This window comes from Ascaphus truei, chromosome 18, assembly GCF_040206685.1.
Source record: "Ascaphus truei isolate aAscTru1 chromosome 18, aAscTru1.hap1, whole genome shotgun sequence".
Taxonomy (NCBI): Eukaryota; Metazoa; Chordata; class Amphibia; order Anura; family Ascaphidae; genus Ascaphus; species Ascaphus truei.
Window position 1 is genome coordinate 21,979,434 of NC_134500.1, and position 24,198 is coordinate 22,003,631.

Genomic DNA, 24,198 nt, shown 5'->3' on the forward strand with positions numbered 1-24,198 from the left:
TGCCTAAACTTTTCTGTTCTCTACTGCCTCATTCTATTACCACTTACCAGAACTCCCTCCTACTGTCTCTGTACGTTCTCCCTACCTACCAATTAGACTGTAAGCTCCCCGAAGCAGGGACTCCTCTTCCTTAATGTTACTTTTATGTCTGAAGCACTTATTCCCATGATCTGTTATTTATATTATCTGTTATTTATTTGATTACCACGTGTATTACTACTGTGAAGCGCTATGTACATTAATGGCGCTATATAAATAAAGACATACAATACAATAAAGAATATTATACTAATACTGCATATTTACTAACACTAGTTACAAATTAAAAAAAAGTCCCCAAAGTGCTGTTTTCATTTAAATTATATCTATTAAATATTCAACACGAGGAAATGCGTTTAAAATGGCTTTTAACCTACAAATAAGCGTCACTTATGAAGTCTTCATAGATACGACTCACATTTTAGTAAGGTTTGTATTGCTTTTCAGCACTGAAATTGTAATGCATAGTTTTGTTTTAAATATAATCTTAGTACACAGGTATATACAACACACCTCTTTAATGAAGCATATGGGTAGCTCCGCTGGCTGATACTATACATCTCGGATGCGTCCGTATTAACAGATAGAGCAGATTGCATCTTCCGCTTGATGGTTCTCCTTTATTCCTGATGTATTCATGACATTTCCAGGGAGCGGATCAACCATTCAATTGAACGCTCCCTGGCTGAACATTATTATCATTGATTATTTGTTAAGCGCGTAAGGTGTCATCGACATAGAGGTGATACTGAACACCAGATGGATCTGGGAGTTCTGTGAAAGACAGGTGTGAAATCAAAATGAACCGTCTCGACTTGCTTAATATTAAAATCCTGGGTTTTAGACACATTTTATTTACACAAATCATCCATAAGTGAGTTGCTGAGGTGAAATATGGTAGGGGTTTTGTTTCTTCTTGCTACAAAATGAGTTCTTCTGTGTGATGTCCCTGTCTATTGAGAAGGATCTGGCACGTGAAAGTGGAAAGTCCACCATTAATCCTTCTCCTTATTGGCTCCCTAAAATGAAGTAGGTTGGCAATGATTGCGGGTACAAGCATGATTGACATATATTGTCCTTTTGAAAAGAAAATCTTTTTTTGTGTAACGGACTTTCTGGACCCTCCTGACCCACCCAATCTCAGATTGGCCCCTGTGGTCTAACCGGTCCCCATTACATGGTAGTGTCTGGTGGTGCACCTGTTGGCAACAGGACTCCTGAGTCTCCCGCATGATGTTGGTATGGGGAATGTCAACCCAGACAGGCAGCTGAAGTAGTGTGCGTGAGTCCTACCTACATACAGTGCAGCGCCTCCACCTCATCAGGATCTCTGCGTCCGCAAAGAGATGGTTCTGATGAGGACCTCCTCTGTGGTGCCTTCCTCTGCGGAGTAACTTCACACTCACACACGAGGGTTCTTGTGAATAAGGGCATCTTTATTGATGGTTCAGGCAGACTGCCCCTCACAGCGGTCAGCTCAGCCGCCCATTCTTCTACAGTCTGTCCTTCAGAAGAATCTGCCCTCCCAATGGAGTGGGATCACCTCTCCCCTCAGGGAGATCACCACTGTGCCAGGTCCCTGGACACAGTGTAGGCCCTGCCAGCCTTACTGCTGCAGATCTTGATTAGTTTAACTACTTGCTGTAGAACCACTCTCTTGAACTCCTACTTGAACTTGACACCCTAACTTTGGGCAGTGCTGTGTCTTATATACTTTAGGAAATAGCCACACCTCTTATGTCACTAACAGTGGACTCAGAGTATGTTACCACTCCCCTTGACTACATATGACACCTCACCAGGGTGTGAGGGCAAACCTCCATGATTGGTGCTGGCAATCCTGTGTATTTACCAGGCTTACTGCCAGCATGAGAGAGAACTGTATACCATTTTTAAACATGGCTACATTTGTTATCATAGAAAACAAACAATGGTTGTGTAACCTCATGTGTCTACTATCAGCACAGGACATGGCCCCTTTAATAATTACATTCCACTAGACCATCTGACTGTGTTTAGCCAGCAGAATGACAGTTGGTAAGGGTGCTAAGGGAGTGAGGGTGTGCATGCCCATCCTGCAAAGAGAGTCCATGCAGGACCCCTAAGAGAGAGGGAACTGCAGAGAAAGCAAGTTGCCCCACTGGACCAATGCATGCAGCAGGGCCCAGCAGAGACCAGGACCTGACAGTGCAGAGAGAAGCAGGCAGACAGAGGGTACTACAGAGAAAGATCAGAGAGCCCAGCTGTGCAGGAATTACACCAGTTTGGAGTGGGTAAGATAACCCACAAAGGATATAAGCTGCAGTTATATTGAAGCACCAGGCCTGCAACACACACAGTTTATGATCTCCAATGATTGTGCTAGCACACCAGGATCTACAGGCCAGTACCCCATGTTTGGGAGGCCGGACGAGATAAAAGTAATTTGTTTGCCCAGCGTTCGCACTGTTGGTATAGTTTGTTTAAGTATATATGTGTATGGAGTGATTCTGAGATTGAGTCACCGTTCTGATTCATATGAGATATAAGAACAAGAGAAAGCGGATACAGACGCAGTCTACAATTCAGTTTTAAGTGTGAGTGTACTTGTTTATTATGTATTAAATGCTTTACATTTTTCTAATACAAGCCTTATTACTATCACATTGATTGAACCCTTGGGGAACTTGACGGGGATCCGTTGGGAGAAGTAACCCCTTAGTGGCAGCGGAAGGATTGGAACATAGACGGGCAGTGAGCAGAAGGAGAACTAAAAGAAACCCTTTATCTGCCATTTGCTTACACATGGCCGTGTAAGTACGTTCATGTATATTTATTTTCTGAACCCACCACTGTCAGTCTCTGACTGATTGCCCCCTCCCCCTGCAAAGGAGGATTGGGTCCATTTTCTAATCTGCGCTCCCCTTTCTCTTGTTCTTGTATTCTGGTCCGAGGGTCCTGGACAGACCCATAGGGTTGAGCAGCAGACACCGATCCTTGAAGTAGTACACCCACACTTAGGCCTCGGACATGGTCAAACAGACCGTGCTGAGGCGCGCTGAGCCGCGCTGAGGGGAAACATTATCCCTATCAGCGCGGCTTTAGACGGCGCTTCCGCAGGCATGAGGAGGCGTGTGGAATTTCATCCGACAGACCAATTTTAGATTTCCCACTGAGGGAAGCGCAGGGCCGGTCACGTGACTGCCAGAAACCAATGGCAGTCCGTGACGTCGGCGCCGTGACGTGGTGTACTAGCCCCGCCTCCCGCTCCGCCTCCCACCCGGCACACAAGCGCGCTCGCTGGCGCTCATGCAGGGACAAGAAAAATCTCCTGCTTGAGCAGGAGAGCATGAGCGTCAGCGCTGCCCAGCGCTCCTCCCTGCACCATGTCCCAGGCCTTAGGTGTATGGTAATATTGGTAATATTATAATAATATGGTAATGGTAATATTATAACAAATTGTTAGAGTTTCGAGAGCGCCGTAGTTTCTTTTCCACTTCATATGAGATATGTAACACCACAAATTATAGCTATATGAGTATATAAAGCATGTTATAATTCATTACCGCTGTGTTGTGTCCGGTCACTACAGTCTCACACAACATGTACCCCACACTATAAGAATTAATCAGTGACCCAGAGGACTCAGGCTCCCACCTCAGTGATAGGCCATATAATCTGAGGTAAAATAAAGAGGGGTTACAGTTGGATAAGGATGATTACATTAGTTCAGGAGTGTCCAACTCCAGTCCTCAAGGGCCACTAACAGGTCAAGTTTTAAGGATATCCCTGCTTCAGCACTGGTGACTCAATCAGTGGCTCGCTCATCTTGACTAAGCCACTGATTGAGCTACTGTACCTGTGCTGATGCAGGGATATCCCTATTACTTGGCCTGTTGGTGGCTCTTGAGGACTGGAGTTGGCCCCTCCTGCATTAGTTTAAAGCAGCAGTCCTTCTTTGGCCCTTGGCGCACATAAAAAAAAGGGGAGGCTTTAGACGTGGGGCCCACGGCAGCAGCCTTGCTCTTCGGGGGCCCTACATCCCTTCTCTCGGCGCCGGGATCCAACTTCACCCTGGGGGGTCGGAAGCTGGATCCTGGCGCCGACAGGAAGAGGGAGCGTGGGGCCGCCAGACCGGCAGAGAAATGTGTGATGTGTGTGCATTCTGCCCCTTTCCCGAGCGGGCTGCCTCCTGCAACAGGGGATGATGGCACTAGCACCAGGGTACCGATATTTATACCACTCTGGGTGAGCAGAATCACACAATTGGTCAAAAGCCGTAGCCAATATTCACACGTGTGATAGTTAAAAGTATACACTGTTTAAAAGTACAACCATGCCAAATAGTATTGAGTGTGACTAAATGCACACTTCCTATACATAAATGATTGCCAATAGTGTTTTAATAAAAAAAAGTGCCAAAAATGAAATGTAATAGAACAGTGTCAGAATTTAAATAGATGAAATATATAAAGAAAATATGTAAAAAAAAAAAGTATACCAAAAAAAGGTACAAAAATAACTACTGCAAAATTTTTATTGGTTATCTTTGCAGTAATATAAAAAAAAACATGTTTACATACTTTCTTTATATATTTCATCTATTTAAATGACTTGTATGTCGTTTATTTTAAAGCATGGCTTTTATCTTTCAAATTTTTACGTGTGTGTGTGTTTTGAATGTGTAGTATTTTAAAGAAATTTCCAGCATCTGCACATCTTTGTCTAAGAGGGCGGCCCCAGTCACTTCGGCGTGCGCTGTGCTATCAAGCCCCGCCCCCCAGTCCGGCCGGTCCCAGTCCCTACCTTGTCGCGCACCTTTCCCCAGCGGTGCGTGACAGGTTTTCAGGCAGGCCGGGGAATTTGAAATTAACATCTGCGACGGAGGCGTGGCCACGCCCCCGCCGGCGGTTCAGCCAATAAGGGCGAACCAGCCGCGGGACGTCATGGCCACGCCCTCGCAAACCCACAGCCACGCCCCCTCCCGTCGCAAACCTTCCCTCTCCCCTCAGACCGCCTATCGCGGTGTAGCGCTGTGCACGCACCGGCCCCCCGCCGGGCGCGCGTGCCACAGTGAAGACTGGGGACTCGGCCTTAGACAGGGGTGTTGAACTCTAGTCATCATGTGCCCCCCCCCCCCAACAGGCCAGGTTTTTAGGATATCCCAGCTTCAGCACAGGTAACACAATCAGTCCTTTCTTATGCTTAGATGGCTCAATCAATCCCTGCTTCAGCACAGATGGCTCAATCAGAGGCCCAGTCTGTACTGAAGCTGGGATATCCTGAAAACCTGACTTGTTGAGGGGGTGGGGGGTGGCGGCTTGAGAACTGAAGTTGACTACCCCTGGTCTAAGGCACAGATTGAAGGTTTTAATTAAACTGAGGCAACTGCAGTACTTAGTGAGAGATTTACTGTGATGGACTTACTGTGCAGTGGACAGAAGCGAATAAGCTAATTAAATAGGTAAAGGCATTAATAGTACTTTGTGGGGAGTGTATCAAGGGTCCCAAATGCGCCTTTTTGCCATAAAGTGCTTAGAGGGGTATTTTTTCATCCTGAATTTCTAAGCATTAATTATTGTATGATTTTTTCCCCCTTCTCTTTAACCCCTTGTACATCTGGTGATTTGGGGAGTCGTTATATTATAATGGGATGTACCATATTCGCTGCCCGTGCCCGTCACCCTTTCCCTTTATTTAACATCAACAATCTCTGCCGCATCTAATTTGAAGTCAGCTTCTGAGACTGATTATCTGCATTAAATGTAACTCACTTACGGCCGCGGACATGGTCAGCACTTAGGCGCTGACTCGCGCTGACGCTCGGCAGTGAGCCCCTGCAGCCGCAATGAGAGCGGCTTTAGCAGGGGCTCGCACACGCTTCCGCAGGCGTGCGGAAGCGTGCTGACTTTCACCCGACAGTCGGATTTTAGTTTGAGCGCTGAGTCCGCTCACGTGACTCCAAAGCAGCCAATGAGGAAGAGGTGAGTGGAGCAGAGAGGAGAGCTGAGGACGGGGGAGAGACTGGCTGGCAGCGGGGTGAGTTGTTGCTCGTGGGGTGAGTTGTTGCTGGGTGGGGGGAGGGTGGGGTGGGAGGGTCCCAAGGGGACGGGGGAGAGACTGTCTGCCAGCGGGGCGGGTGATGCCCAGCCTCCCGCCCCGCGCCCCACCTCCCGCCCGCCTCGCAAGCGCGCTCACTGCCTCGCCGGCCAGGCAAAAGCTCCTGCTCCAGCCAGGCACAGCAGGAGCGCACCTCAGCACGAGAGGCAGGAGTATGGACACGGCCTACAGATACGAGTAACAATTTGTACTGTATTTTATTTGCAGTGTATTGAAATGCACTTTTTAGGTGCTTGATCAATCTCGTACAGGGTCCACTCGATATAGGACTACAGTGAACGAATTGCAGTGGCATGTTTAAAAAGATAAATATAATATCATATAAGTGATTGATGTCTTTAGAAGAAAAACAGACGAGTATCAGTATTTGTCAATAATCTTTTCGACTAATAAGGTTTACATAGCGTGCAAATGTTTTGTAGGGTTTTTGCAGTCTTTATCTTCTCTGTGCTGGTGTTATCACTGTCAGTCAGTGCCGCACTTACACATACGCTAAGCAAGCTACAGCTTTAGGACCTCACAGTAGGAAGAAAGAAAAATGCATTTCAAGTTTTAAAATCGGATGATAAATAAAGAAGATATGGGGAAAAAGAAGATTCTCTATAAATATGGAAATTTCTAGTTCAAATATGACTAAGCATCACGTGCATGGGAAGTGACAAACTTCCTAGCTTATCATTCGAAGACATAAATGACTTTCCTCTCCCAAAATCCCTAAAGGAAATGTTTTCATATTAAAATGAATGTGATGGGCAAACACCATTCATTTTAGCATTACACCGCCATCTCTGTATATAACAATGCTAGTATAATGCTTTCAGTCATTCCAGTTTCATGTTTGCATTTTCAATGGTCCCTGCAGTCAGAATAATAAATCTATTTCCAATTGTTGGGGCCTCCTAAACTTGACCTAGCGTAGGGCCTCAGGTCAAAGTCCGGCCTTGCTGTCAGTCCTTGGATCTGTGGCTAAGTGGTTTTGACGTTTGCTTTTTGTTTGTAGGGTGTTTTTCACGCCATCACTAGTCAGACACATGCAATGCAGATACCTGCATCAATGCAGCAGATTCAAAGAAAGACAGAAACAATCATATTTCACGGGATGCAAAGGAAGGAGTACAACTGTTAGTTTAACTGTTACGTGGAACTGACCGGTAAATCTTAACCATTGCGTATGCACCAACATATCCCACATTAAAATAGGTACACATATTATTACCCCCCACATCACTCGTCATATACAGCCCACACCCCTCATAACACCCCCCCCCACACCACTCCTGTATACCCCCACACCCAATAAGACCAGCCACACCACTCATAAGACCCCCCGACACCACTCCTTTATACTCCCACACCCCATAAGACCCCCCACATAACTCCTGTATACCCCCACACCCAATAAGACCGCCCACACCACTCATAAGACCCCCCACACCACTCCTGTATACCCCCACACCCCATAAGACTGCCCACACCCTCATAAGACCCCCCCACACCACTCTATTTTTTTACATTTTCCCATACCCTGCCACAAAATTGCAGCCGCCTTACTTCCTGGGACAGCTCCCCCCTCCACCACTCACTGAAGTGGGGCCCAGACTGCACCTGTTGAGGAAGCACCACAGGGGGTGATCTGGCGCAGAGCAGTCTGCAGCGTTCCGGAGGTCCCTGTTGTGTTCAGGTTCCCCCTGCTGCACACACACTCGTCGTTGCGAACACGGGGCAATCAGAACCCCGCGGTCAGCGCGAGGCATGTGCGCGGAGCACGAGAATCCGATACCAGCATGTACACTGCTCGGGGGCCGGGGCAGCAGCTGCCAAATCGGTACAGTTGGAGGGTCTGCCATTGCTAAAAATGAATTACAAAAAGGATTAAACACACACAGCCAGTGTCTGTAAGTATTACTTGCACAGACTTGTTTGGGGTTAACCCCACCTGCAAAACAGTGTGTGTGTGTGTGTGTGTGTGTGTGTGTGTGTGTGTGTGTGTGTGTGTGTGTGTGTGTGTGTGTGTGTGTGTGTGTGTGTGTGTGTGTGTGTGTGTGTGTCGGTGTGTCGGTGTGTCGCCTTTGTCAGATACCTGGTCAGCACAAATTAGAATGCTGAGCAGACAAGCCCTTAAAAAAGCAAAGCTTGTGCAGTGAGGAATATTCTGCCAGCATATGGGTGAGGGTGAACTGAGGACTATGCATGGAAATCCGATCCGCACACAGACAGTCTGCGATCCCACAGACACAATGGAACTTTATGAGTCGAACTACAGCTGACCATCATTTCTGTGTGAGAAATAATCTATTGTAAAAATACATTTCTGCCGTATACTTTCTTAAAGTGGCATTATTTTCAGCTTCGGGGATCATCCTGTTTCCAAGATACTTACTGGAGAGAGTGCTGGCATTTAAGTCCTCACCCGGGGAAACAAAATGGTGGCTTAAATCTCTCATGGCTTCCTAGTGGCCAGCTTGGTGCGGGAGATTTAAAAACCATGTTTAGTCTCTTTGGTGCCTTGCTCTCTCCGTTCCCATCCTGCAAAACAAAATGTGGGTAGGTAGGGGGAATGTGTAGCAACATGCTTCATTGTTCACCCAAATAACACAAAATATCCAGCCACAATGCAGAATATCTCAATGTTTCCGGAGAGTTCAGTAAATAAAAATACCACTTGTGAGCACATTTGCACGTCTCAGACAGGTCTGCAACCCTGTCTTTCCCCATTATTGCTTAGCAAACAGTGCTTCCACAGCAGGCAGGGATTCTGGGAAATGACATGCAAATGAACATTCACAGTGAGTCGCCCTTTACTTCTTATCCATTTGAACATAGGACCCTATAAGCTTATGCCAGCTGCATTACACAGCTTTTCAGCACATTCTGACAGACGGTTATGGCAGTGTTGGAGCAGAATGTAACAACATATCCACCCAGTGGTGCAGGAACTAGTTTTTAGGCGGCGGTGCTGTACAATCAGTGAGTGAGCAAAGGGAATAAGGCTGCACTCCACTGGAGTTGGTGAAAAATGTCACAAGTTTAATACAAAGTTGACATTCGGTCCTAATATTTGGACCTTCATCAAGAAAGGAGAGATACAACCATCCTCAATCCTCCAAATATCCTAACCAGTAATTGTGAGTGCTCCTATTTTTTTCACATCACCATAATGCAGGGGTGGCCAACTCCAGTCATCAAGAGCCACCAACAGGTCAGGCTGTATGTAAGGATATCCCTGATTCAGCACAGGTGGTCAATCAGTGGCTTAGTCAATGACTGAGCTACTGATTGAGCCACCTGTGCTGAAGCAGGGATATCCTTTCATACAATCTGACCTGTTGGTGGCCCTTGAGGACTGGTTTTGGCCACCCCTGCCATAATGTATAAACCGATGTTGGCTGCAGCACCCCCGCACCCCTAGGTCCAGTCCCCATGTATCCCCTATAAGAGAAGCCTGCGACTGTACATCTGTTCTGGCAGTTACGTGACAACACCCAAACTGACCCCTGATCAGTATCATGGGAAGTAATAGAGTATAACCAATGTGTTATTATTAAAAGGGTTAGAAAGGGCTAATGGAATGGAAATTCAGACGCAGAATCTCTACGGCAAAAAACACTACGGCAGCCATTCTTAATGAGCCCCGCGAATATTAATGTGCATCTATTTTGAAACTGCTAGAGGATTTGAAAGATGATCAATTGGGCAGTGCTTTTTATTTATGACTCGGCCTTTAAGGAGGAGGGAATTGCTGATCAAGTCAACTCAGAGCCAATATTATTGTAATCTGATGTATTCCTGCTCCCTCCCTTCTTAAAAGAGGAATCCCCCTGCTGAAGCCTATATAATTGTAACTCATATCTCGTTAGTCTCTTGCCCCCTGAGCATGTCCGTCTCTTTTAATAAAAATGTTTTTCTAGTGTTAAATAAATATGATTTTTTTTTTACTCACTAGCACAGTGGTTTAAAACCTTTTTTTGGTTAAGCAACCCTAGAATTATAATGTGAAGTTCTAGGGAACTCCAACCTTCCCCCATCTCTCTCTTTCACCCTCTCCCTACTGCCCTTATACTCCCTCCTTTCTCTCTCTCCCCCCCCCTTACACTCTCACCTCTCTCTCTTCTCCCACCTTCACGCTCACCCCCCTTCACGCTTCCCTCCCCCCTTCACACTTCCCTCCCCCCCTTCACACTTCCCACCCCCCCTTCACACTTCCCACCCCCCCTTCACACTTCCCTCCCCCCCTTCACACTTCCCTCCCCCCCTTCACACTTCCCTCCCTCCCTTCACACTTCCCTCCCTCCCTTCACACTCCCCCCCCTTCACACTCCCCCCTTCACACTTCCCTCCCCCCCTTCACACTCCCCCCCCTTCACACTCCCCCCTTCACACTTCCCTCCCCCCACACTTCCCCCCCCCTTCACACTTCCCCCCCCCCTTCACACTCCCCCCCCCCTCTCTCTTCCCCTTACAGTGTCCCCTCTCACACATATTTTGGGATGAGGAGGTCTTCAGTGCTGCACCAGTCTGGGGACTCTGCAGCGATCTCCTCTGGTCAGATAGAAGTTGGACAGCGCTGACAGGGAGGATTGCAGTGACCCCCGGGCTGCTGCATGGGGAGCCGCTGGGACAGTTGTCCCAGCTCTCCTCCCCCTGTCGGCCGCGGGACCCTGGTTGGGAGTCACTGCTCTAGAGTCTGATGTTACCATGGTAACCTTTAGGCTGCACTGGGCTCCGGGGAAAGCTCCATTTTAACCTTCCCAGACTTAATATTTCAAACAAATATATCTCCGGAACGGAGTGACAGATGTTTCAAACAAGAACAGCAAGAAGAGATCTTTTATGGGAAAGAAATGCAGATCCGCACAGACGGCTTCTTTAAGACTCGGCTAGATAAAGAACCCTTTGGGTGCGATGTTGCAAAGCCTCACCTCTGCAAAAAGGGGCACAAAAACAATACAAAACAAACCAAAAAAATAGCCAGTGATTTGTGCAAGAAAAATCCCATTGGAAGCAATTGAGACTTTAGTAAATAATGCCCCCAAAGTGCTGTTAAAAACACGACATTTATTTTTAAAAATAGCTAATTTAAAGAGGTAGTCTAAGCGGTACTTTAAAAAAAAAAATTTAATCTATGCATCCTTTAATTACTGTATCGTTATTGAAAACTTATTACCTAAGCTGCAGATTGATTCATTCTCCTCTGATCAGGCAGCAAAGATCGTGCTTCCCAGGTATCACTTTATGGCTGCCTTTCAGTTTCAATCAATCATACAGCCAGTGTAACTCAGCAGCTACCACGTATTGCTATAGAAATCAAAGGATGCTCAATGTATTAAAACGCATAAAAAATGGCATTAAGAGTTGAAGGATATTTTTTTTAAATGTAGAAATTACTGTATTATCTAATACTACAGAAATTATATATATATGTATATATCTTGTGTAGAGCACTGTGTATACTGTGGGCTCTCCATTCATTTTTATTCACACTGATACACATACACACTCTTTCTTCACTTGCCTTCAGTTACCCTTTGACACCTCTAGCCATAAAACACATCCACACCGGGGGAAGGAACAGCACAGATAACATTCCAAGAGACACTGTTTTTAAGTAATCCTTGCTTCATTCATTGTAACATCGCCGGAAGAAGAGATCAGTGTATCTCGAAAGCTCGCACAAATAAAAGCATTTCGTTAGCCACAGAACGGTATCATCTATTTATTTTTTGATTATTGAAGCTCGGCTAACACGGTACTGATACCTCTACATGTGTATATATATATATATATATATATATATAAAAATATATATATATATATATAAATATATATATATATATATATTCAAATATAGCTGTATGCTCATCTGCATGTCTTAGGCAGGTCTATATATATAATATATATATATATATATATATCTATATATATATATATATATATATATATATATATATACAAACACGTAGAGTATTGCATAGATTGCTCCTTTAAACTAGAAAACTAGAAAACTAAATGACAGTTTAGAGGCTTATTGCTCTCACCATGGCCTTTCTTCAATAGGGTAAGAAGTCGCTGCATTGTGGACATTTTACTCCAGGGCTCTTAAAATGGTGACCCACACAGGACCTTGATGTGGCCCTTGGACGCTCTGCTTCTGCTAATTCCCCACTAGTTGCTTAGGCAGCTAAGTGCAGTTTTTTACACTGAAGCTTGCTAAGTTAAGGCATGGGTGCGCAAACTTACCTACATGCGCCCCCCCCCCCCGACTCGCGCCCCACCTGCGCCCCTCCTCTGTGCACAGCTCTGGCGTCAAATGACGCAGTGGGGTCATGTGACGTCACGTTGCCATGGCAAAGTGATGTCAAATTACCCTCCCGCGGCGGCATTTGACGCCGGTTGCCATGGAGACACGTTGCTGGAACTCCAGATAAGTGAAAGTTACAGAGGCCTTGCCCGATCCCCGGCATTTATTTTAAATGCCTTTGGGGAAGCGCAGGGCCTCTGCGCCCCCCACTTTGTGCACCCCTGAGTTAAGGTAATGTAAATATATATGGTACAGATGTTATAAATGCTGGCAAAATGTTGATCTCTATAATAATGTAAGTCTTTAAATGTATCTATAATAACATGACAATAAGCTAGTGGCCCTTCTACTCCTAGTTGTTTTCTGATCTGGCCCCTTTGGAGAACTGGCTTAGTCCCATTCATTTGAATGGAGTTGATCTCTTCTCCAGCTCTGGGAAGCAGCCTCGCAGCGTATTGGATAAGGGCCTAGAGTGCAACACGAACATGTTGCTAATTAGCACCACTCCTTTTATTTGGACCAGTTCATTTCTCTTTGGCCCCTATTAAATGTACTATGAACCCAGTTCCCAGTGCTGGAGGAGAGACAAGCTCCACCCAAATGAAAGGGACTCAAATCTTCACCGACACGGAGAAACAGCTTTGCAGCATGTTTATTTATTTAAAAAAATATTTTACCAGGAAGTAATACATTGAGAGTTACCTGTCATTTACAAGCATTTCCTGGGCACAGAGTTATAACAATACATGGTTAATTAAATGAATAGATATACAGTCAATTCACAGACAGATAGAGGTGGACAATTGGGTACAGGGAATAAAGGGCTGGTGAGTTTCAGTTTGAAATAGAGCAGATTTAAAATCACCAAACATCAGCGAAAGGCAGCAAACAACACCACCTTTGGGGCAACGCAGATGTACACTGAAGGGGCTCAGATTGAAGGCAGCTGTGAAGTCAAAGTCCTTTGTCCTCTTGGCTCATTAACATTCCATTGGGTGGGGTTGACGTTCCACATGTTGAATTTGGGTCCTTATCCAGAGTTCTTCTTATAATTCCTTGTTCATAATATGTGACCTGCCGAGATTTCCCGAAAGGGTTAATGGTGATGTTCCTAGAGGAAATTAGCAGGGGAAGGTGGAGTAACAAAGTAAACATCTGGGAAGGGAAGGACAGGTCTGTTTATTCTCATTGAAACAGGATGACTAATGTTTGAAATCAGTCTGGTTCTCCACCCTATCCCTTTTACAAAGTTAAAACACACAGCTCTCTCCCTGTCGCCTGAGCCCGTGTGCACACACAAACACTGCTCTGCACATACTGTATACATCACGTGCTTGCTCTTCAGTAAATATGTTTCCAGCAAGCAGAAGGCCCAGCAGCACAATTGTTTGAAGCCTATAAGAATCGCCTAAAGGTTTAAAGCTGCCGTGCCGGTGTTCTCAGACAGCTGAAAAAGTGCTACATTCATTTCTTTAATGTTTGTAGCTGCAGAATTGAGGAAATAGAAAACATTGGGTGTGAGGTACAGAATAAAGGCAACATTTGAATAAAATGGACACATTGCATCATTTTTATCTTGAGACTTTGCATCTATGTTTCAAGGTCATTGAGGCAAGTTTTGCCCCATGTGCGCGACCTTGCAATTTAGGGAGTGACAATAGGAGGAGTTAGGGAGGTATTACATGATGCACAGATTATAATGAGATGTATCAAATTCTGTAACTCTGCATGTCAATTTTTTATTTGGTATTTGAGTTTTTAAAAATCCACCTTTTCGGAAGCGTTATAAACTTTTCTGGCTAACAATTTGCATTAAATGTAGCCATCTTTTAAATATTTGAGTCAAACTGAAGCTAAAATTGTAGCAATGTGTCAAAACCAAATTTCTTTTTGCACTTTCATAACGTTGATATATCACCCCTTTTCATAGCAGTGAACTCCATTAAAATGTTGTTCAATCTGATGACTATTGTTAAGTGTGTAAACGTATATAGCGTCTTATCAATTTGAATTACTCCTTAAGCTTGGGGTAAGGACTATTGAATTAAAATACAAGAGTCCAGCTGGGATCCGTCAAGATAGCTTAGCTCACTATTTGTTAATGAGTACAGGGCTGCTTTTCATCAGTGATTAATTGGATGCCCCGGTGATGTTGGAATTAGGTATCTTAGATAAGGCACCAAGCAGAAATATTTTGAGTATCCTTCATCAACCTATCACCTCAAAAGTCATTTCCACAATTATTTCTTCTGTTCTCAGGCAAAAAATGGATTTTACTAAATGTTACTTTTATGTCTGAAGAATTTCTTCCCATTATGTGTTATTTGTATTATTTGTTATTTATGATTGTCACGTGTATTACTGCTGTGACGCGCTATGTACATTAATGGCGCTATATAAATAAAGACATACATACATGTTTAATAAAGGCATATTTTTTAGGGGGTTATTGGTAATAAATTGTCAGCAACGTTACTATGTCCCATAACTGTTGAGATTAGAGATATGTACAACTTTCCATACTGTATGAAATTGTGTGCAAGTTTTTGAATAATGTTGCCATTTATTTCGGCAACCGTTACAGGGCTAAAAAAATAATCAGATAGTAGAGTTATCCTGCGAGATATGGCTGGGGCTCAAGGGAGTGGGATACACTGAAGCTTTGAAGGAAAAGCTTTTGAAGCAATACTGAGAGTCCTTCAATGATAAGACATCAGTAATTTCTTAGAAGACCTGACTCTAGGCAAGTATATGAGACATACGCATATGTAAGTCTTGTAGGAGGATAGTACTGTACTAGACTCTCACTCTATCTAGAGAAAGGATGAGTCATGTGTGTCCCAGTACACAGAGAAACCTCCACATTTTCAAGAACAGCCAATGTAAATGAGATTGTACTCACAATAAGTAGTTTGTGATATCCGATGATCTTCAAACTTGCAGGGCATCGGACCAAGCGTGCGCCATGCAGGATAGGTGTAATAAAGCGCCCCCGAGCGAAACATGTCAGTGTGATCCTCCATTTGTGCAATGAATCTTTTTTTTAGCTCACCCTCTTTTACTGCCATTTTTTTGGGGGGCGCAGTGCTTTTTGGCTTTGTGCCATTTGTTCTCTGTCTATAAAATAATCACTAAACTGGTCTAAGATGCTGCAGGAATTTGACAAATTTCGCAACACAGAGAGATCCATACCCTGAAATAGGGCTTTTGAACGAGAGGAGAGAGAAAAAAAGACAGAGAGAAAGAAAGTTAGAGCTAGTCAAGATCCTAATTTAGTGGTTTCCAATTTTTTTGTAAGGAACCCCAACCCTCTCTAATAGAACGTCCGAGATCAGATGCATTGTAAGGAACCCCAACCCTCTCTAATAGCGCATCTGAGATCAGATGGATTGTAAGGAACCCCAACCCTCTCTAATAGCGCGTCTGAGATCAGATGCATTGTAAGTAACCCCAACCCTCTCTAATAGCGCTCCTGAGATCAGATGCATTGTAAATTGTTCTGTAATTGGTACAGTTTTAAATGACCTGAAAATTGCAGGGAATCCTTTAGGGGTGCCGGTTTAAGCCAAGGGTACCTAGAAACCCTGGTTTAAAAACACTGTTCGAATGCACAAACGTTTACTCCATAATCAGCCGCACACGTCTCCTGAGCTCTGCCTTTGATTGGATAGTTGCAACAAAATATCAGTAATAACTATATTTCAGGAAATAAGTAAATCCTGCAGGTAATGTAAAAGCATGATGTTGAAGGTGACTTTAGGAGTACTTATGGGGTATACTTTTTACGAATCTTTTCTTCATTAATTATTTAAATGAAAGGCTATAAACAAACCTTATATGGTGCCAATTAATTAAACTGGGAGTTTTGCCATCACGATTTGATGCAATAAAAATCAAACCAAAATGTTCACCAAATATTATTAGGAAATATATATAGATATGTAGAAATCTTGCTACAAAATACATCTCCTTTACATGCACTTTGTGCATAAAATCTGTTCTGACTCGTCTCCCCAGACTCGCTTTGAAAGAGAGGAATATGAGTCTGTGCAAGAAAATGGGCCATTCTTATCCCTTAATCAAACCTATAACTACATTGCTTGCAGTTGTTAAAGCGGTAGTCTCCATTTCTTTCTTAATTATGTGGCCAATCATTTATCATCGTAACCTCAAACGTCATTGGGGAATTGTTCATTACTTTAAAAACTCAGTTTGGGAAGCAGTAAAGATGGCCACCATTGTGAAGTTTCTCAAAACCGCTGTATAAATTCACTCTCATCCCTACCTCATTCTAGTTGAGCAGTAGAACTCAAAAGTATGCTGTGACAGCAGCACTTCTTAGCATCTGAGTTGGCTAGAGCTGTTGTAGAGGTTGTGGGTTCTGATTCTGTTGGTTATGACACCAATACCCTCTTCATCACAAGGGGCCTAAGGCTACGGCCCAGTGCCTGCGAGGCTGGCGGCGCGTGCAATCGAATTTCCCGGTCTGCAGTGACCTGCAGGGGGAAAGACAGGGGGGGGCGTGGCAGGGGAGTGACGGGGGCGCGACCATGACGTCACCCATGAGGTTCGCCCTCATTGGCTGAACTGCCGGGGGCGTGGCCTAGCGCTCCATCACCCGTGTCATCTCAATTTTCAGGTCTGGAAGGAAAACTCGCCGCGCACCACGACGGCCCCCCCTCGCAGCGGGCCTGGCACTATTGAGAGGCGGCTCTTGTCCCCGCAGCACCCGCCATAGCGAGCACTGTAGTAGCCAGTGGGGACCAAGCCTTAGACTTATCAGTATAGGTCTTATGGAAATCCTTTTAGGAAGTGTGGGGTGTGACTCGCCAGGTGTCCAGTTTTGAACCGGACTGACCGGTATTTTTCCCCTCTGTCCAGTAAAAGATGAGAGGTAATATGTATGTGTCCGGTATTCTCTCTCTCTCTCTCTCTGGACGTGCGGCAGTCAACACGAGTGCGCAGGATGGCCGGGTGAAGAGTCCCCGCTCTTACCTCCAACTGAGAAGCAGAAGCGGCAGCGCGAGCAGCAACGGAGCAATCTCCTGCAGGCCGCAGCATCTGGTAACCAGGGCAACGAAGCCGCCCGGCGTCATCCCCACCCAACAAGGGTGAAGACTAACAATGGGAGGGCTCCACGTCATCAAGGGGCGTACGCAGAGCCCCCATATGCATTCTGGGAAATGTAATTTCCTTCCAGCTCTACATGTGGGAGAGGAGAGAAGAGCTCCACTGTGTCTCGTGCCTCCAAAGAAAGCTCTGAGTCTGCCAGGAGGACCTCTACAGGTAAGGCCATGTCCAGGATGATTTCACGCACGCTCTCGAGCGCTGTGATGTCAGGCGCTCATGTTGCTCGGGCGATTCCTGGCCTGCTGGGATGCGAGATGGGAGGCACGTTCGTGACGTCATGTGATTGATTCGCCCTCATTGGCTGAACTGCGCACGTGACCAGGGCATCGCGCAACAAAAACTATTTTTTGTTGTCTTTGCACGCATTGCGTCTACCCACACTCACGTGCACGCATGCATTATGGGCGCTTCAATTCAGTTTAATTGTTTTGATCACACAGCTCGCTCGCAAGTGCGCTCTCACCCTGGACGTGGCCTAAGACAACAGGAGGAGAATAGGATGAAGAAGGAGGAGGGGGTGGTTGTGAGGAGGAAGGAGGAGGAGGGGGGTGGTGGTGAGGAGGAAAAAAAAGGAGGAGGAGGGGGTGGTGGTGAGGAATAAGGAGAAGGAGGAGGGGTTGGTGGTGAAGAAGGAGAAGGATGAAGGGATGATGGAGGGGTGAGAGGAGGAGGGCGTTGCAACAATCTGGGAAGTAGCGGGAGAGAACGGTTTCTGACTGTTCCGTCCGTCTCTAGGCCCTGGATCTTAAATTAATGTGGTCCAGCTCCAAATGGCCATCCAAGGGGTTCAGTGGGGGGTGGGGGTGGGAGATTGCTGCTTTAACCCTTTAAGTGCTGGAAAGTTCTTCTGGCATGTCTCAATCATGTGACCACTGATGACTCGGACTGAATAGGACGCGTCTCCTTTTCCGTTGAGATTGCGCTCCCCTGGCATACAAGCGAAAAGCCCAGGGACCAGACCTCAGCATGTGGTAGCTGAAAGGGTTAAATATAGCACGCAGATCCCTCTTTAGACGGATTTCTGATGAGGCCATGAGGATGTTGTATGTGGCGCTGTCATCACTGAAATAATGTGACAGAGGCATATTGTAATCAGCTGGCATTAGTCCCCTTTGTGTGAGTATTATCAGCAAGAATGACAAGTGGGATATATGAAAAGGAGGCAGACTGATTACACGCTCAGCATCTATTCCAGGGGTGGGCAACTCCTGTCCTCCAGGGTCCACCAAAAGGTCAGGTTGTAACGATATCCCTGCTTCAGCACAGGTGGCCCAATCAGCCCTGCTGAAGCAGGGATATCCTGAAAACCTGACCTGTTGCTGGCCCTTGAGGACTGGCGTTTGCCAACCCTGTGCTACAGTCATTATTGGTCATTAAATGGCAAGTGATGTCAACATTATTAACAGTTGATGATATCTATCACACTTCAGTGAATAAACCGTTTCTAAAAAATGTTTTTATTGATTAAGTTATTTCGTTTTAACGATTGAGCCACCTGTGCTGAAGCAGGGATATCCTTATAACCTGACCTGTTGGTGGCCCTTGAGGACAGGAGATGCCCACCCCTATTCTGTCATTCACAAATGAGGATTTACTGCATATGCACAGCTCACTGTCCCCTTTTTTATTGCACAAATCCACAATCATGAGTTTGGTGAACGCCTCCAATATACATATAGCATTGTTAAGGGTAATATTTTCTGCTGTGGTTGTGTTGGCTGTGAGCTTACACGCAGAAGCAAAAAGGCCTGGGACATAGTTATTTAATCCTTGCGGAGGCGCGCTGAGGCTCAGGGAAAGCGGTGCTTTCCCTGGCCTTACACAGCGCGCCGTCCGTGGGCGTGTCGGGGGCGGGCCAGTGATGTCACGGAGCTGGTTCGCCCTCATTGGGCGAACCGCTCACGTGACCGGCCCTGTGCTCTGGGGAGCGCCAAATCTGAAGACTCGGTGAGACACACGCTTCCGCAAGCGTGCGTGAGCCCCTGCTAAAGCCGCTCTCATTGCGGCTGCAGGGGCTCAGTGCCGAGTGTGAGCGCGGCTCAGCACGGGTCAGCCTTGCTCACACCACTATGTCCCAGGCCTAAACCATTCCAGCGCACATCCCTGTAAAACCCTCTTTCTCTTTAAGATACAGTAACGTTAAATCGAGTCAACTGTTGCCAAACGTGACAAAGTAGCTGCCCCAGATTTAGCAGAAAAGCGGGGTCCCTCGGACCGCTTGCGAGTAGGACTTTTGGCAGCAGTGACGAGAGCCCTTTAAGTTCGAAAGGGTTAATTTCTTTATGGCGTTGTACAGATGGTTTGAATTTACAAATTTGGTGATTGGTGGATTTTGAAAAGGGGGAGGGGCTAATGTCAATTGGGTACGTTGGAACGTGATTGGGTAGCAACCTTTTTGTATCCCTTTTGTTATTTATAAAAATACAAAATATTTGGTATATGTATGTTTTGTTATTATTGTGTGAAGACCGTCAGAGCGGCGGGATGTCCCGGTCAGCCATGGTTATTTTTGGCATATAGCTTGGGTTGTTTAGCCCTGTACGGACCTCGGGAAGGGAGTGCAACGTCCGTGGCTGTGCGGCTCGCATTGCGCGAACCTTTGGTGTTATACGGTATTAAGTGCCCATTTGGCAATCAGGCCGGTGGCTGGCATAATGGAATGTTGTTTTATGATGTTATTTATGATGTTAGCTGGCAAGGATTATGTTAATAAAACGATGTGCCTGTTTTCCATCCAAAATCTGAGTCTGTGTTTTATTAATGGCGTTGGGTGTGATGGCTATGTTAAATAAGGGTACTTGAGGAACACTACTGTCAATGTAATTTAGCTTTTAATGCTTATTTTATAGACTTTGATGAATATATGTGTGTGTGTGTGTGTGTGTGTGTGTGTGTGTGTGTGTGTGTGTGTGTGTGTGTGTGTGTGTGTGTGTGTGTGTGTGTGTGTGTGTGTGTGTGTGTGTGTAGTCACACACAGTGCAGTCTTGATGTCAAATCAATGAGTTGTCACTCACAATCTCAACTTGTATTGCTTGCATTTAAATAAGTAGTCCTGTCTGTTACTGATTTTTGTTTAACCTTTACCTGAACCAGGCCGCCCCAGGAGCTCATCTCTGGTTTCACCAAGATCCCCAAATATTTATAGATTTTTGTGCCATTGAGAAACTCACAAAACTATCAATCTTGCCTTGGGGTCACCACTAAAGTCTCCTGATGACGTTGTGACTTTCTATTGGACTCCAGAGCGAGCCCTGACCTAGCTGCCATTATATGCCCTGTGGGTGGGTGGGGGAGGAGGGGGGGCAGAATACCCCAGGAACTAAAGGATTCACAGAGCAGATCCCAGGTAAGATTAAAAATTATAATAATTTGAAATCCAGCCGTGTGAGATGCTGCTTTAAAATTATTCTTGATAGAGGTGCTCCAGCTTGACTCTAGTATGTCTCCTATGTATTTCTAAAGCTGGTCTGGTTAAAGAGATTCTAATGAGATGGGCATTGTTATCATGCCCACAACAGAGCCGTGTATTGTAAATATCATTGTACGAGTCTTAAGTTGTTTTCATCTCTGGAGATCCAACTCCAGCTCTGGGGAATCGATGCAAAACCTCAGTCAAGCAGAGCTCACATCACTCTGAATATCAGACACAAGTTAAGCCAAAAAACAGAAGCACAGCAAATCACTTCTGAAATGTGCAATCCCACGTAGGGCCAATGTTTTTGCTGCCAAAATGTCCACTGCAGCAAGAATATCACGGATGTCTCGACTCTAGTGACTTGTTTCACATCGCATGGTCCTGATCCATCAGCTGAATTCCCATCACGTGGCCCTGACACATCCCCTGATGTCGGAGATGGAAGAGGAAGTCTTCCATTTGACCTTTTGGTGGCCCTTGAGGATTGGAGTTTCCCACCCGTGGAATAGATGCTGCGGTTGCAATCAGCTCTAGAATAGGGATGAGCAAAACTGTCCAACATTTAATTTTTTCCCCAAAATGTTACCCTGCACAATGTTTTCCCCAAGCTTCAAAGGCCTCTTAACGTTGCCAAAATTAGTAAACTTTTAGCAAAATATTGGCAGCGAGCGAGACATGGTCCTATTTAAAGTCTCGGCAGGTGCGAATCTAGCGATTTTAGAGAACATCACAAATGATCACGTTACAAGAAAGCAGTGCACTTTGACCTAATGCTGGGTGAATCGTTTGCGATCTCAGCCGCGGTTTTTGTCGAGACGCAAAGAGGGCAAATGTTGCATGGTGTGCGACCTAGCGCGAACTTTTCGCATGTCTCTACGATAGATATGAGCAGAGCGTGAGCTCCGCTGCTTTACCATGTTACATATTTTCAGCTTCCTGGTAAGAAAATCTTAGCCATTGAAGCAAACATCTGATGATCCCTAAACGTGTTCCCTTCAGCAAATGCCGCCGCTTGGGGCTCTGTCCGATGACTACAGTGTCAGCAGAATGAAGTGATCTATCATGCAGCCTCTGCACAGATATGTCTTCCTCATAGTCACAAACTTGCGATTACAGCGGACTCGTAGGACTATTGGTTACTCATTGTCTGCCGCAGGGCTCCACAATCCGCTGCATGGGATTTTTAAAGGGCCCCGTCTCTAGCTCTCCCATGTATGCGTATTTCAAAGCACTATGAGAAACAGTAGGTGTACTGAACCTGCTTCTAATAAAGCCCAATATTGTCAAGCAGGGAGGTAACACTTTTAGGATCCCAAGTTTGATGCTATATTTTTGTTGTAGGAACAGCATTGCTATTCTCTTTGGCAGTAAAGGGCTTAAGTTTTGTGCCTAAAATATATTTGCTCAGTATGATTTCCATAGCAATGTTCCTTTATGCTCCTTAAGAACAGGAGGAAAGGATCACGTGGAAATTAGCTGAAAATGTCAGATAAACACACTTAGATTCTTGAATTGTGTGTGTAATATATATATATATATTTCCACGTGATCCTTTCCTCCTGTTCTTAAGGAGCATAAAGGAACATTGCTATGGGAATCATACTGAGCAAATATATATATATATATATATATATATATATATATGTATATATAGTGTGTGTTTATTGTCACTGATATTTGATTTGGCTTTTAAAGACTATACTCAGCAATTGCAAGTTTGCCCAATTTTAAGAAAGTGTCAGTGTGCAGAAAAGATACATAATTCAGTGATACATCATAACTTATGTGACTTATAATAAACTAGAAGTGCAATATGTGAATGCATTGAGGCATGGCCAGCCAATTTGGGTTCAATACCAATAAACCTTAGGATCTTGGTCAAATCAATTTGCCTCCCTGTATCACAACTCACCCACATGTTCAGTTATTTTCCTCAGTTTGCCGCCATGCAGATAATATACACTCCACAGCAATACTTTAGATCATTTAACCTTTTTTTGGTTAAGGAACCCTATAATTATATTGGGAAATTCCTACCCCACCCCCTGTTAAAAAAAAAAAAAACCCCACTGCTTTAGATAAGAGTATGAACTTTTTGCAAATGAAAAATACACAAAGTGATGACACCAGCCCTTGTTATTATTGATTGGCAGTGTTATGGAGGTGAAGCAGTTTAATAGAAAGATTTTTACGTAAGACACTGCATACACATTCAATATCCAAAAAGGAACGTCCTAGACAATTATGTAGGTTGAAAAAGGTTACATGTAGCTCTCAGCTGCCAAAAATGCTAATTTCTTTCTGTCTCTGAGGCTGAACTGAAATGACAGCTATTGCTCGCTTAGTAAATAGGTTCCCACACACATTCCTCCCATCAGGACATGTGGGGTCTCTTCATAACAAAAAAGGAATGTTATCATGTTTTTGCTTTTTTGCTTCTAATCATTGTATTTTGCTTTGGATTCTTGCTACAGCTCAACCCCCTTATAACGCTGTGCTTGGGGTCCAACGAGTCACATTGCGCTATAAGCGGATCGCGTTAGAAAAAATGTACAATTGTATGCATTGTTCAATAAGGTATTTAAGATACCAATAAACGTGTTGTAAAGTATTCATAAATATGAAAATTGGGAGCCACGCTTGCATCGCGTTATAAGCGGATCCGCGTTGTAACGGATCGCGCTATAACGGGGCTGAGCTGTACATATGTCCAAGATAAAGGTCTTATTTGAAACATGATAGGGCAGCCTGGTTTGTAATGAAACAGTATTGAATAAAAAACATACTGTAATGAGATAACATCATTTGACCCAAGCTGTGCTTACGATGAAGAATTGTTTTAGCATTACATCTATATCATGATCTCAGTAGAGTGCCTGGTCCCCTTGCACTGTACATAAAAGGCAGAATGTTGGGGGGGGGAGGGGTGTTATTCCTCAAACTGCCATAGTGCCGATTGGGATTTTATTACACGTAACTACCATTGATTTAAATGGGAGTTTCCTTATGATCGGGCCTCAATCGGCACTATCTCAGTTTAATGGATAAACTAATTGGCCTTGCATGTAGTTTTGATCACTAATTAAAGCTGCAGTTCAGTCTTTTTTTTTAAATTTATTTTTTTACTTCAATAGTTTCATGTGGGCAATCTCTAATTACCTAAAGAACTGCATAGCTGCCGGTCAATTCGTTCTCCGTCTATTGATCGGCAAAGTTT

The 24,198-nt window shown here is 44.8% G+C and overlaps 1 protein-coding gene and 1 long non-coding RNA gene across 14 annotated transcripts in view; one reads left to right on the forward strand and one right to left on the reverse strand.

The window, feature by feature from the left end:
• Positions 1-24,198, forward strand: part of TJP1 (tight junction protein 1) — a 312,644-nt gene that overhangs the window by 135,512 nt on the left and 152,934 nt on the right. The gene's annotated exons all lie outside the window — the stretch shown is intronic.
• Positions 509-11,397, reverse strand: LOC142469026 (uncharacterized). The gene is made up of 3 exons (XR_012788941.1): positions 11,303-11,397; positions 8,519-8,664; positions 509-813 (listed from the first exon to the last, which is right to left on the reverse strand). It is a non-coding gene; the product is annotated as an uncharacterized LOC142469026 (long non-coding RNA).